The sequence below is a fragment of the Nesoenas mayeri genome, assembly GCF_963082525.1.
Source record: "Nesoenas mayeri genome assembly, chromosome: Z".
In the NCBI taxonomy this organism is placed as follows: Eukaryota; Metazoa; Chordata; class Aves; order Columbiformes; family Columbidae; genus Nesoenas; species Nesoenas mayeri.
In genome coordinates, this window is record NC_137542.1 from 43,758,643 (window position 1) to 43,772,177 (window position 13,535).

Here is a 13,535-nt window from a genome sequence, read left to right on the forward strand (position 1 = left end):
CATTTGATTTCTTTGTATTTGCTGAATAGGAATTTAACTAGTAAAGGAGAACATTTCAAAACCTGAAAATAGTTACCAGCATAAATCAAGGAGGATTGTTCTCACACATTGCTACCTGAAATGGCTTGTAAAAGTATTCTCTCCACAGCAGTGTTTCAAAGTCTTCATCCTTCAATATTGGATGTAAGAGAAAGAAGTGTGTCTTCTGGAACTTGTTTGTATTTGCTTTCCTTTGGTGACTGTGAGCCTGTCCAAGGTTTCTGTATCAGGACAAGCAAATTGATAGCTCTCCAGGAACTGCTCCGCAGCAAGCACCTGTTTTCAGCAAGCTGGTCACAGCGTAATTCAGAGACTGTTTGGTATTTCACCAATTTCTCGATGGTCAACCTATGTTATTGCTTGCCACGCACTTTACTCATGAATTACTCAAAATCCAGAGAACTGTATAAAGGTGCTCTGGAAAGTATGTGCACAAGTATTTCAGGTATTTGGGCAGAGCTAGGCTTAGCTAGATCTGGCTCTAAGCACCCAGAACTCAGGCATCAAGTTGTGATGCTGGTATATAAAGATGAACTCTGGCTTTTGGCTGTGCCAAGACGTGACTTTATTAGCTCTATGGAGCCGAACCGATGTAAGCCAAGATACACGTGTGGCGGGTTGGCCTTAGCTGAACACCAGGTGCTCACCAAGCTTCTCTGTCCCTCCCCCTCCTCAGCAGGGCAGGGAGCAAATATAAGATGAAAAACTCATGGACTGAGATAAAGGCAGTTTAATTAATAAAAGGAAAGGCCAGACTTGGAAGCAAAGGAAAGCAAAAAGATTTATTCTTCCCATCAGTATGTGATGTCCAGACACAAACATAGCTGCAAACATAAGCACAGCTCTACGTGGCCTACAGTGGGGAATATCAGCTCTGTCCCAGCCAGACCAAATACAATACCACAGCTCTTGGGTGGCCTCTGTGTACTTTTTGTAAACAGGTAATCCAGATCCAGAAGAAACAAGCTAGGTAATTCCACAGGGTAATTACATTCTGACCTTTCCCACACTCTCTCAGTTTCATGTTTGAATTTGGCAAGTTCCTGATTTCTGTGTGTTTTGCTTCATAAAAGCTTTCAAGGTTTTGCACAAATGTAAAGCATGGGAATATATGGAGAAAAAATAAAGCTGTTAAAATTTAAAGGAACTGTGTACACATAGAACAAAAAAGCCCTTATAACAGAAAAAAACTGCTAATCTGGAAGATACAATGCTACCAAAGAATTGGTCACAGCCACTTTATGGAAAAGGCATCATCTGTCACAGTGTTGGTTCAGTGAAATTTTACTGAAATCCTTCAAGCCGAATAGAGAAAAAGGACTGGATGTCAATGTTGTATTCACATCCATGAGATCCTTGAAGAAACCACCCCTCTTACCAGGAGGCATAAGCATCCACTCAGTGGACGCAGATCCCCAGAAGAAAGACTTCTCTAAGTTCTTGTTTCTTTTCAGGTGAACTCAGAGTGGGATTTTTTTATTGGTGCCGTATCTCTGGGAAGTCAAAAAGAATGCATTAAGGCAGTTGTAAAGTGTCAAGCAGAAAAGACAGCCAGTGTTAGACGTGCAAACTGGAAATTGTTTAAAAGAGAAAGTGTAAATTAATGATCAGAAGAAATCAAAGTGTTTAACCCTATGTGTTCAACTATCCACTTGCGAAGACATTTGTAAAATTGTCTGGCTATCTTAGACTATAAAAGCACACATTTGCTCCTAACAACATGGGCTTTTCTTGTATTTTAATTTCTGAAAACAATGTCTCTAATCTAGCCTCAAGATCACAAGTCAGAGTTAAACGAACTCTGCCAGAGTATGGAATAGAAAAAAAAATTGAAGCAGGTCCACAAAAAAGCTGTTACAGGTTGATGGATGCATCACAAGAATACACTCTGGGAGGGGATAAGCAGAGAAGGGAGGGCACACACCCCCCAGCAAGTGCAGCAGTGCAGATGCAGCATGAATGGAACTGTTCCATGTTGTGAAGGCAGGATGCTTTCATCTCTTTGTTTTTGTCCACCAGGTGTCATCTGAGAAGCACCTGATGGCTATTAATATTAAAGAAGTAGCTTTTGCATTTTTTCTTCCAGGAAACCAACAGCAACTTCTGCTGTCTATAGGTCACATAACCTGCATTCAGTCCTTTGGCTGTCCCCGTTCCTCTTCACAGGATGACCTGACCTGGCCCCTTACTGGCACCGTCAGCTCCCCTTCTTTTGACAAGAGCAGTCATCCTTTCTCCCTGTGAGACCTGTCATGGAGTGCCAGCAGATCTGACAGCCTGGACACACAAAGGTTTGTTGCTCTGCAGACAGAAATCAGTGTCAGTGTCCCCCAGTACCTTGTCCTGCCAGTGCTTAACTTACCCCAGAAATCAAGGAGCTCCAGGCTAGACAGTGGAAGTACAGGAGGTCCCTTTTCTGTTCCCCACTGTCCCTAACTCGTTTTTGCATAAAGCAGTGCTTTAGATGGAAGAGACCTTGCATGGTGGCATGATGGTGAGTAACAGTGGCTTGGCTTCCATGTTTTCTTCCGTGTAGAAGGTGTCTCCAAAGAAACTGAAAGCGCAAGGTATAGAAAGAGGCCAGCAGTCTGTAGCTTCATTGTAGTAAATGTTTGCAGGAGAATGTAGATGGTAGGAATAAAAGAAATCTGTGTTCATAATGTCCACAGAAATATCTGCTCATCTAAAATACCATTTTCTTTCTTTCCCTTTCTGTAAAACACAGCTTATATATTTCAATAAAATAAACCTTTATCTGAACCCTGATTGAACCCCAGATTTCACACTAGAAGTGAAGTGGAAGACCAAAAGGGAAATTAAAAAAGCTGAACAAATCCATGTGACAAATCCAAGGGACCAAAATGAACAGGAGCATGTCATCTTGGCGTTCTTTACTCTCCTGATATATAACTGTGCAAACAACAAATGAATCTGATCTCTTAATAATTCATCCTGTTCCTTCCTTTTTTTCCTCCAATTCTTTCCTCCTTCTTCTTTTTTTTTTTTTTTTTTTTTTTTTTAATTCTCTAAAATGTATTCATATATTTTCAGGTTCTTTTGTAATTCTCTCCTTGTTCACCTCTGTTTCCTGTTATAAAAGGAAAAAGAATGTGTATCCCTCAACTGTACTTGAAATAAACAAAAAAAGATAGCAGGCATGCCAGTAAAACACAAACATTTCCTAACGTGTCACTTAGGCCTTAAAGGTTTTCTTAAAATAATTTTGAATGTGATGAAGGTGGTAGTCCTCAGTTCAAGTACCAGTCTTCCAAAATACCTCCCTTCTTAGACCCGGTAAGCAGAGGACAGAAATGTGCTCTGGCAAAATTACAGAAAGTTTTAGGGCTGGCCAAACTTCAACACAGCAAAAAGTTGGATGCTTTCCCTGGTACACATTTGTATATTCGATCAACAACCTTAGCAGCTGCTTGTGTTTGAAACTGGCACACTGCATAGGTCACAGTGCTGACTGCATCAGTCATGCTGGGGCTTAAAGACCTTACTCAGCAGCTGTCTCTGCCGCTTCTTTGTCATCGTGAGTTTTTAATTTATCAAGTCCTATGCTACTTTTCTGTAACTGTTTTTAAATGCAGTCAAGTGTGATGAACTTTCTTATGCCTTCTCTTTCTTTGGCCTTTTCTGTGACTTCTGTGAAAAACTGGCTGCCTGCTTCGGGGTGTCAGGAGCTTTTCCTCCTTCTGTAACATACGGACCAAGAGCCTAGTAACTCAAGCCATGCTCAGCAGCCCTCCAAAAACCTCAAATAAATCAGAGGCAGACAAATAAGAATGCACTACCAATATAATGAAGATTCAGTAGGGAATTGTGTCCTACGGAAAAGAGAGGGTATGAGGAAAATGGTCGGCTGGCAAAGCTGACCTGTACTAGGGGCAAGTGCAAGGATATTTGTGAAGGAAAGCAAAACTGCCATACACAGATAAAGAAAATCACTTAGTCTGTCACAGCTGCATGTCCTGGCATTGATACAGATGGAAATGTTTCAGAGTTTTGACACTGATTTAATAATGGGTACATTAAAGCTCTAAGGTTTTGTGATTACATTTATTTTTCTCAGTTCTAGTCCCTACAGCATGCTGTGGTAGCTATGAGAGTTGAGTGGTTAAATTAGTAATCAGGATTAATTTTTTAATCAGAATTAAAAAGCTACATTTTTTAATGTTGTACTTATAAATTTTTTATTTATAGTTACTATAGGTCCTTGTGTATAAGCAGCTAACTGAGTATGTGTGTGACTTGGGACTGTAACTGCATAAGCCAGAAGAGCAACACACATATGCCAATCACAGTCACAGTTTTCACCTCCATTATTCTGGATATATGACTGAAAGATGCAAGACACACTCACTGCTAGTTAACATGGGAGAGCATCTTTGGTCATAGGCTGGTGAAGAGGGCTTTAAAGCTGCTGGGGGACGGGAACCTTAGTCCGTCCTACTCCTACCAGTTTGATGCCAGTGCCAGCAATAGATGCCCAGAGCCTAGAGGAGGGTCACAGATCAGCAGTAGAGCACCTGTAGAACAGCATAAAGGAATTCCAGCCACTCCATCCAGCAAGTCAGCTTCCTCATGGGCCCAGCTGAAATGCCTCTGTGCAAACACATGTTGCATGGGGAATAAACAAGGGGAGTTAGAGACATGCACACACCTGCAGGGCTGTGTTATTGACATCAGGGAGATGTGGTGGGGTGGCCTCTATGACTGGCGTGTTGGAATGGAAGAATGCAGGGCCTTTAGGAAGGACAGACAGGGGAGATAAGGAGGGGGTATCGCTCTCTGTGTCCTTGATGAGTTGGACTGCGTGGAGCTCCACCTGAGGATGGATGAGGAGCCAACCAAGAGCTTATGTGTAAGGATTAAAGGGAGGGCTGGGACAGGTGACTGTTGTGGGGGTCTGCTGCAGGTCACCCAACCAGGAAGACCAGGTCGATGAGGCCCTCTAGAGACAGACAGGAGCAGCCTCATAGTCACAAACTCTGGTCCTCATGTGCGACTTCAGCCACCCCAGTATCTGTTGGAGGGATAACACAGCAGGGCAGAATGGGCTATCAAGATGTATAAAACATGGCCATGTGCATGTAGGTGCAGAATTTTTTCATACGCATAATGTGATATCAAATGCGTAATGCGCTGGGGATGGCAGGAGTGGAATAGCTCATTCTGGAGGCATGGCAATGCAGTGGGCCTGGGACGGTGACAGGGATTCAGAGGATGTCACTGCTGCCTGCAGCACAGCCACTCCAGGGACCTGAGGCAAGTCACAAAGGCACCACCCATCCCAACACTGGGACACATGCTGCGGTGTGTAGTGCTTGGAGAACTTGGGTGGATGGCGCTGTGGCATTGCCACGCACTGCTGGAATGATGGTGTGGGAACTGTATGTCAGCATTTGGTTAACCATTCACTTTGTGGAACACAAGATCAAATAAATAGTCACATCTGCATTTGTCCTTGTCCTGCTTTTAGCCTTTAAAATAATACCCGATTTAGGAAAAATCACATGCAAACACGTAGTGTGTGTGTATAGTATCCTGTCCTTGGTAGGAAGTACCAACTGCAACTCTTCAGGTCACAACAACCCTTAGATAATCCACAGAAATAGGTTTGGCTGAAAAAATCCAGCATTGTGGGGCACAACAGAGAGAGTGAGATATTCTTGCTTTGCCTTCACAAACAAGCTCTTATACCAGGCTGAGCCATGCTTCAGACAATTGTAAAGGAAATGCAGGCAGCCATAAAATGAGGTTTTCCCCTTAGTGAAATGTGTAAGTAAGGGTAATGCTGCTGATTACACCTGGGAGAGAAGATAGCCAGCTATACATACTTGTGGAAGATGAGGGCTTTGAGGAAAGTGAGAGTCCTGGCTAAATGTTCCAGACCTCTCTGGCAGGTTGGGGGAAAATATGCAATATATTGCATAGCTTCAGAATAATACAAGCAGATAGGACTGTTAGTAGGGGAATTTGCAAGGATAATTCATGAGCTCACAGGCCAGGATAATTAGATGGTTTTAGCTGCGTCGGAGCATGGACCACATTCTAAAAGTCAGGGTGAGATTGCAAGTGGTTTACATACTTGTGAGAACAGTATGTTCACAAAACCAGCTGCCAAATAGGTGTGTGATGGTGTTGGCTACTCTGTAGCACTGCTGATTATAATATCCACAGCTTTACACTTTTTCCTGTGGTTTCTATTGGTACTAGTCACTGGCACCATCTGCTTCACACATAAATATTCACAGAACAACACTCACATGGGTAATCCCCAGATCAGAGTCAACACAAAAGATTGCTTAAAGCCACTTTTGCACCTACCACTTTTCTCCTTGCCTTCTGGCTGAGTGGCAGCTTCAGGACACACAGGATGGGTGACACACAAGGAGCTGTCTGACACCAGGGCTTTTCTCTTGTCTAAAGGCACTGGTCTGTGAAGTGATGAACACGCAATTTCAGTGCCCTGTAAATAAACAGATGGGAATTACTATCCAAGCAAAACAAAATACAGATTGGCATCCTTTACAGATATTTAGCTGAATCTGTGCTGAGAGAGTTATTAAACCCCTGGATGTACAATAGTCCATTTGGTAGTATATTCTAGATTCATACATGATAAAGCTGGAAAAAATCCCTCAAGCTCAGCATTCTCCTTGGAAACAATTTCTCTGCACAACCACACAATTAAGCAAACTGTTATATGCTCAGGCAGACCTTCTCAGACAATTTTCTCCATGTATAAGGTAAATTCATATTTTTTTCCCCAGTGTAATTTTTTGTTCTATTGGAAAACTCCAGTAGAACTGATATGCTCTTTCTCTTCCATCCTTCCCCTTCTGACACCTGTCAAGAGCTATTCCCATTAATGATATTTACTTTTAGGGAGAGCAGTTCTGGATTCTGACCATTCCTGCAAGTCAGATTACACTTATCAGGGTGTGCCACACTGTTGAGAACCTTTAATATCCTAATTGTATCCTGCAGCACTGAGAAGAATTGACATTTATGATAGGGTACTATGAGTTGTCTGACTGCTACAGTACATAAGAGGAATTTTTTGGCTTTTGTTTGTTAGTTTGCTTGTGATTTTCTATGACAGGAATGCACTGAGCACTGAAATGAGTGCACCGTGTGCTGGGATCCAGGGATAACTCATGTGGCAAATGAGCATGTGATTAGGCACACTGACTCTCTGACAATGCTCATGTAAGGAGATTTTGAGAGTTCCACCACTTGGAGAACTCCACTGCAGGGAGATGCATGGCTTTAACATGATCTTTGTGCTGAAGGCATCTGTTAACACATCAGTCTATACATACTAGCATTTCAGTACCTATTCAAAACAAAAGTAATCCTTCTAGTCCTACTTTTGTGCCCGTGGCATTAGATCCTGTCATGCACTAAGATCACTTTGTGTCTTCTCCTGAAGCCATCTAAAATGACCCAGAAGGATTTTCCCAATGCACCCATGTCCCAGGAAGCAATGAGCTGACATCGTGTCTCTTCTGTTACCCAGCTATGAGGTCAGGGCACATGGCTGGAGGAGAAGGTTGTTTGGAAGTGTAAGAGGCCTCATAGCTAGAAATAGCTGGGTTTGATGTGTATCAGGCTTGATGAATTACCCCCATGGGGAGCATGGTTTACCTTCAGATCAGCATCTGTGGTTCTCCTTCCTGCCCTCAGTCTCTTTTTGGTGCAGTCAATGTGATGTGAGCATCTGACTGCCAGGTTATTTTCCACATCATGATTGCTCCTGTCATGTTTGCACTAATTCAAGTTCCTGCAAGGGTATAGAGGCAGATGCAGTGGTATGTGCGCAGCCATGAAGCCAAAAGGGAACACTGCGCCTTTCAAATCTGGCTTCAAATATCATGTCATAGCTTAGTCTCAGAAATATCTGAAGGAGAAGTGACCAAAATGTATTTTAACCTTTTAATTTCATACAGCTTTTATATAGCTTTGCAGATGCTGAGAGGGCCCTAACACTGCTGCTGGGACAGCTGTGGGAATAGGAGCTGCTTGATGGCCCTGGAGACACCCATTCAGATTAAGCCTGTGCCTATCTGCTGTGTCATGTTATGTGCAGTCGCCACCAGAATTAAATCCTAGTCCAAGTTCCAAATCTCTTAACCAGGTACATGCTTAGATAACTTGACATGGTTGAGTAGGTCCCTCAAGAAAGAAATATTTGTGGGCTCAGATTCCAAAGTACTGAGGTATATGTTACACAGTCCCAGTCCCAGAACTGGCTACCAGCCTCAAGACACATTCTTGTGATACATACTGGTATATACACATGTTCTGGTTTTAAACATTATTGAAAATAAGCTTAGCTATCGTTCCTTATCTAACAGCTCTACCTTATCTCTCTTCATTGTACAATATCAAGGTACTTTCCTAGGTCTGGTGTGCCAGAAAGATTGAAATCCTCTCTGCAAAAGTCCCACAGGAGAAAGCGGGGAAAAAGAAAGATAACTGCTTGGGTCACGATCAGCAATTAGAGGAAGGAACAGACATAAGGTAATCTACAGATGCTTGTATAACCCCAGTGCAGCTCCTGAGACTTAATGCACAGGAATTAATCTTAATCCAAAGCACAAGCACCAAGTTCTTAAAATTCTTTTTATTCATAAGATGAAAATGTTGAAGGTTTCAATCATAACATGCTTTAGTGTGCTTATTGATGAATCAGGCCACACGTCCCAATGTGTACTTCTGAGTTAGCCTCCAGCTGTCCGAGAAGATGCTGTGTAAAATACGGTGTCTGCAAGTAAATGTAATATCACATTGTACTGAATGGCCAGACCCTAGACCTATGTTGTAGCTACCTTACATGACATGTGCAGGACAGAGTGGTCTTAGTGGTCTCTTCATGTGTGGAAAGGTTTCTGTGGGAAGGACCTGAGATGGCAGCTGCTGTCTGAGCTCACTCAAAAGCATCAAACCCACCTTTTTGTGTTAGTAGATGACGTTTTCTCTCATGCCTAGTCCCTGAGGACACTGTCATTCTGACTGCCTGCCCACAGGTATGCTATCTTCCAAGTATTGACTGGGAGGCAGGAACACTGTCTTGGCGGTTCCTCCAGGCTGTCCTGGCTCGGGGCAACCCTTCACACCGCTGGTACAGCAATGTGACAGCTGACTGCCCAGAGATGGATACCCTGAATATTCAGACATATTTCCTGTTCCAGATTGTAAAACTAGGCACAAAGAACTCAAAAAAAAAAAAAAAAAAAAATGAACAGAATTTAAGCTTCCCTATTCATCAAGTGATTGCACTGAACTCTCGACATTTGCCTAGAGTTTTAGAATGTGTTCTTCCTCACTGTATCTAGGCATGCACCTATATAATGGAAGTAACATCAGTCTTTACAAACCTGTGTGTATGTTATGTACAATTCAGTGTGTTACATTGTTCTATAGAGCTAGCCTGCTACTGAAAGTAAGACCTAATTAAATTCAAATACCTTTTATTATAGTGATTAAGAGATATTGGGAAGTAAAATTTTGGACTTCAGAAAGAAGTAGTCACTGTTTACTTGCAAAATAGAGGCAACACACACTGATTCTCAGATATGCCATTCCATGCTAAGAACATATGAGGATCAAAATACTTGGACAATTAATATCTGTATCGAGTACAGAAATAGAGTTTTTAATTGGGTTTGGGCACATTGTTGCGCACAAATCTTCTGAAAGACTACATTAATCTGGGACTAAATCCTAGGTGTCATTTCTGCCCAAACCTGCATTGTGGAGGGTACAACCAGCTTAGGCTCTTTTGTTTCATAGCAGATTTATCCCCATTTAAACTAAAATAGATGCTCTCCTGGTTATAAAGGCTAGTAATAGCAATACTGATATATTTCCCTACCTCCACACCACTACTCTTAGTAGACATTATTAAAAAGCTGGTTTAAAGTGGTTAATGTTAGCTTTTCATTTTAAATGACTGAGCAAAAGCCAGTTGTCTAAACACCAGAGATGGATCGGTATTACAGATTTTATGCATTGCTTGCAGAACTGCTCCAGAAAACTGTGCACTCCAAAAATACTAATGACATAGCCATAAAGCAGATAGTAAACACTTTTAGTGCATATGAAATTAGGGGCCTTAACTGCTGTTATCTTCATAATTGCCTAAATTATTAGCAGACCAGAGCACAACAGTATTTATGTTTTGAATAAAATACAACCCAACATAAAATTAACATAAAAAAAATTAAAGCTTTTAGCTCTCTTTTGGAAAATAAACATAAGAAGTAATGTAATATGATAGAGAAATTAATAAAATAATCTAATATCGAATTGGACCAATAGATTATATTTTCATTTTATGAAGGTTCTGTTCACAAGCCAGAAATGTACAGGCCTCTAAGTCTTGCCAAAATCAGTGAAAGTCTGATTTCTAAACACATTTTGAAGCTCTGTCTGTATACAAGTAAGAATGTAAAACCTGGAGGAGTATGACGTGAATCAGGAAGAGAAAAATTAAATTCTGCTGTCCCCGGCATCTGCTTCATTATTCTTGAGGGCATTATTATTGTCTTGGATTTTGTCAGTATATTAAATGTCTCCCAGAAACTTTTCTTAAAGAAGAACATTACCACACTTGATTGTTCTTTCATGATATCTAGACAAAACCAATGTGGTGCTATAGTGTCTGCTATAAAATACATCGAACATTGCCCTGCTTGATCAGCAGTTCAGGTTATCTAAATATATACATGGACCTCTGTAGTCTACTTTTTATTTACTTTTTCTGTTGCAGTTTAAAATACACTAAAATAAATATAAATATGCACTAAATCATTAAATGCATTAAATGAGTCAACAAGAGAAGTTATTCTCCCAGCAGGATAATGACATTAGAGTCACGTGAGGCAGTTTGTAGGAGAAGACTTGCATTCTGCTCTTGCATATGGCAGAACCCTTAGTGGTAATGAATGAGCTGAAAGGGAAATAGAAAAGGGAAAGGTAAAACACAGGCAGAGCTCACAGGGGAATGACCACCGAGCAGCAGGGTGCCCACCATCGCCTGGAAGCTCACACCAGCAAAAATCCAGAAATTGCCCCCAGAGGCTGCTGAAGGGCTGCAGTAAAGCCATTTTGGTGGGGATCTGTCTTGGAATGGTGACCACCTGTAGACACATGGCCGCCCCCCTGCAAGGCCCAAAATAGCTGCCAAAGCTGACGAATGGACTACAGACATCCTAAGTACATGTGCTTGCCAGGTATCCCCTTACAGGCCAATGCATCTAACAGATGTTTGCAGAACAGCACTCCATTGTTGCCCTCTGCATTGTGTGATTTCTGCTATGAATGGCATCTTTTTAATTTAGCTTGTTGATCTCTTTAACAGAAAAAAGATCTAGCTTTTATTTTAACATCTTGTGTTTTTAAGCTTTGTTCTTCTGGGAAATACTGTTCTCCAAATGGGTAAACCTGTCAATGCCCTCATATACTTCCAATACTTTATTTTGTGGGCACAAAATAATAAAAACAGTAAAAAATGTAGTTGTATAGGAATTTTTCTTTAAATTAGACCCTGTTCAACTTATCCTTGATTGTTTGAAGGATTTTTGCTGGTAGGACATTGTCAGATTTCTTCATCTCGACAAACAGAGAGAAATAAATGCCAGTAGTTTTAGCTCCATGCTCTTCGTCTTGCTTTTGTCTGTACTGCAGCAGTGAGCAGAGATGCAGACAAAGATAGAGTCCCTATTTATTAGAGCTGGTCCATACTGCAAGTCTTACCTGGAAGAGGATGCTTTTTCTGACTTGGGCTTGTAGACCAGCAAACATTTGGATGGTAGAATTTCTTGAGGGAGACAAGGCACAGGTATTGGACAAGTGAAAGCCTTAAAAACTTAGATCATGAAATAACCTAAAATTTACTTCTGAAAAGGGTATGAGGGCTGTCCCAAGTGCTGTCTGTGGGAAACCAAGGGAGACATTCAGGCTGTCCTCACCCAACTCCAGCCCAGGTGCCTGGATCCTATGTGTCTTCTAATGTTAGTAGTAAATTTTGAAACTTCAATTGGGGTTGGACTGAGTTTGTAGATAAAGTATACAGGTTTGTTAATCTGCCAAAGTGACAATTTCACCAAGGGAAACCGGAGCTCTGAAGTTTTAAAAATAACAAATCTACTCAGAGCAAACCCTTTGCACTTTGAAGAGTGTTTCTTTCACCAGTGCTTCTGTGGGAAAAGATTGTGACAAAAAAATTAATTTTTTACTCCATTCCAAACAATAAATATTTTTTAACTCTTGCTTTCTACGAGGACTTGGCTAACTGGCTAACAAGTGACTTGTAGCACCACCGCAGTAACAAAAGGCTTGATGCATTTAAAACTGTTGTAAGGGAAGCAAGAAGAATTCTTGTTTTTCTTGTTCCTATGCAATTTTGAGCATTGCCAGAGGAACTGTGAAAGCCAGAATTTGTAAATACTGAGGATTTTCAAACATCTGGAAGAAAAGGGAAAAAGTGGGCAGGTTTTCTGCTTTGTTTCTCAGAAACAGCAAAAAAAGAAACTAAATCAAGAGACAATTCAATTTCTGAAAAGAAGTGGCAGGGAGAAATGGATTCCTGTATCAAGAGGAGCTCATAGACAGCAAGTCTGTCTGTCCTCTGCTAGTGGCAACAGCCCAGGTTGTCTCTTTAAGCTCAGAGCCTGAGTGCCAGCAGAGTAAAAAGTTAAGGGCCAAACCTGATTTTCCAAAGTAAAATATAAATTGCTTATGGCAAATAAAAAAAAAAAAAAGGGCATTAGGTTCATATGGATTATTTTTATTCCCTTGGATTGAGTGCAGTTCACAGCAGACATAATTATTTACTCCCGCTCAATTTTTATACTGGCCTACCAAGCTGCAGATGTGCTGAGTATCTTCCTCCAGCTTGACCAGCCAGTATCAGTTTTAATTGCTGGGTATACATTCCACTTCTCTGGTCTCCCAGCCTTTCCTGCACACAGGGGGCTAATTCTAATTTAATCAACAGCTTTTTTGGCTGTTATTCTCCTGTTGACTTCTACACAGTTGGTCTGGTAGCAACCAGCTAGCAACAATACAATTAAGGGCTCTGCTCCCTACAGCAGCACAACTGCAGCAGGATGCATCCCCAGCAAGCAGAAATCTTCCAGAAACCCTACTTAAAGACTGAGCTGCTGAATTCTGAGGTGTTACACTAATTAATTTCTGTCTGCCTAGTTTAGAGCTAGTTTAATGTTAGCTGGGAAATCAACAGACTGCAGCCATGAAGAGAGCTGATGATTATATAGGCAGATGCAGTGTCAATGACACACACACATGCAGAAAAAGAGCCAGGGCTACTCAAATGCTGCTTTAAATGTTGTGGTGCAGGAGAACATATCAGGAAGGCCTGATCCAGCATGCTCTGGACTCGGTGACGGTTATTTCATGGCTTTCCTGCAACAGATCCTTAGATACAAGTAATAGCTGGAAGGTGTTTGAGAAACATTACT